Source organism: Babylonia areolata, chromosome 29 (assembly GCF_041734735.1).
Source record: "Babylonia areolata isolate BAREFJ2019XMU chromosome 29, ASM4173473v1, whole genome shotgun sequence".
Lineage (NCBI taxonomy): Eukaryota > Metazoa > Mollusca > Gastropoda > Neogastropoda > Buccinidae > Babylonia > Babylonia areolata.
Genome location: NC_134904.1, coordinates 2391100 through 2393599, shown reverse-complemented (window position 1 = coordinate 2393599; position 2500 = coordinate 2391100). Strand labels below are relative to the sequence as shown.

Genomic DNA, 2500 nt, shown 5'->3' with positions numbered 1-2500 from the left:
TGACATGTTGTAAGTCTCCCGAATTAAGCCGTATTTCGGAATCATTAACGGTTTATTTCGTTGATATACGTTCCGAAATCCGAAAATTCTGAAACCCGCATCCCACTGAGTTTGGCCTGCAAGACAGTAGGTTGTTTTCGAAGACGACGACCTCGTTTTTATTGTTCACAATTAGGTAAAAAAAAGTCTGGACAGAACACATACAGTGATACAAACTACATCATCGACGCGTTTACTGCATATAAATATTCCGAAGTGGACACTGAATTCACTGAAATGAACATAAAAGAAAAATTGAATCGAGCGTTTCTTTCAGCCCATTGTAGACTGGTTCGTCAGTGCAGATCTAGAGTTCTACCCTGTGCTGCAGTGAGCTTGAGGCGATGGCAACGTCTCATTTACCGCCGAAATAAAAGAATAATCGAGATATGACAAAACACACAAAAAAACATGATTTAAACGGCGTTATTTCGTCCACTACAATCGCATCTATTTGTCGCACGAAGAAGAAAACGTCAATTTTGTTTTAACTAATAAGTTCAGTTAAATGACTTCAGATGCGCCGTAGCATTGGGGATTAGTCTGCTCGCTTCGGAGCTGAACATGCATGGTTCGATCCCGCTCGCATGCGGTTTTTTTTTGTTTTTTTTGTTGTTTTTTTGTTTTGGGTTGTGTGTGTGTGTGTGTGTGTGTGTGTGTGTGTGTGTTGTTGTTGTTGTTGTTGTTGTTGTTTTTCTCTCTCCTCGCGATTCCTTTACTGGATAAAGCGCGAAGCACAAGTGAGTCTTGAAGGCTTTGCCTCTTGTTGTTTTTGGGAGGGTAACAGAGTAAGCAAACAGTGCTTTTGCCTCAACCAGACCTCGAAAGAAAGGGAAGAAATGAAAGAACACAGAGAGAGAGAGAGAGAGAGAGAGAGAGAGAGAGAGAGAGAGAGAGAGAGAGAGAGAGAGAGAGAGAGAGAGAGAGAGAGAGAGAGATATGAAGAAAACTGATCAAATAAACAAGTGTTTTGCATTAGGTACGAAATCACAACCTTGCTCCATGTATTATACAGGTCAAACAGGATTTACGGATCAAAGGATTACGACCGTAATGGATTTAGCTGGCAAGGATCGGGACCAAAATGAGCACGATCCAAATGGATTTATGGGCCCGTTGGTCTCTCTAACTGCTGGGTGTAGAAGACATTTATTTTTTCCTTTCCAGTGTACGTGTGTGGTCTTTTGTTTTGTTCTGTTTTGATTTGATTTGTTTTGTCGTTGTTGTTGTTGTGTGGTTGTTGTTCGTGTGTGTGTTAAAGTCAAAATTTTTATTTCAAGATGGTAACTGAATAAGCAACGACTGCTTTTTTACATCAAGCCATCGGAAGAAAAAAAAAAGAAAAAAAAAGGAGAGAAGAAGTGGGGAGACACATAGAACAAAACACACAAAAGTACTAGGAATATAATGTGTATGTGTGTGTGAGTGTGTGTGTGTGTGTCCGCGCGTGCGTGCGTGCGTGTGTGTGTGTGCGTGTGTGTGTGTGTGTGTGTGTGTGTGTGTGTGTGTTTGTGTGTTTGTGTGTGTGTGACTGAAGCATGATGAATGACATGCAAAATAAATAAGCACCTAAAATGCACCTGTCATTCGGAGTCCACCCACGTGGGCAGCCTGTCGAGCAAATGACTCCGTGTTTGTAAAGTGCCCTGGGCTAGGTATCTGACCGAGAATGGGTGCTATATCGATAATGATAATAACCATAATAACGATAATAATAATAATCATAATAATGTATGATAGTCAGTCGTGTCCGGCTATGGCAGTCAGAATAGCAGAGGAGGTAGCTGCTGTCCCGGCTTCCTGGGTTAGAATCTTATTCCACACTCTCTCGGCCAAGAGGGCTTTTAGGACAGTCGATCCCGAAAGGCCAACTAGCCCCCAAGGCTGCAGTACTGAGAAAAGTCAGTGCAGTCTTGCCTCTCTAAGTCTGAGACACTGTCCTTCACAAACAACTAAGCTGTAAAAGAATTCCAATTGCTTTGGATTAACCATATATGATTCAGCTCCCACTTTGCTGTGGTGTATAATCTGTCGTGTTCACCTACGACCATCAGAACAGCTGAGGAGGCAACTTTCGTCCCAACCATCAGGGCTAAAATCTGATTATTGTGGAGAGTGTCTCGCCCAAGTTACATCCCCACTCTCTCGGCCAAGAGGGTGTGAGGACAGTTGGCGTTGGCATGGTCCCAAAAGGCCACCTAGCTCCCAGTGCTGCAACACGCACTATGAAAAGTCAGTGCAGGCTTGCCTCTAAGTTTGAGACGCAGTCCTTCACAAACAAGTAAATTGTAAATGACCTCCAATCGCAGTGAGACGCAGTCCTTCACAAACAAGTGAACTGTAAATGACCTCCAATCGCAGTGAGACGCAGTCCTTCACAAACAAGTGAACTGTAAATGACCTCCAATCGCAGTGAGACGCAGTCCTTCACAAACAAGTAAACTGTAAATGACTTCCAGTC

At 43.0% G+C, this 2500-nt stretch overlaps 1 protein-coding gene across 3 annotated transcripts in view; it reads right to left on the bottom strand.

The window, feature by feature from the left end:
* Positions 1 to 2500, bottom strand: part of LOC143274930 (Na(+)/citrate cotransporter-like) — a 57787-nt gene that overhangs the window by 29815 nt on the left and 25472 nt on the right. The window lies entirely within an intron of this gene.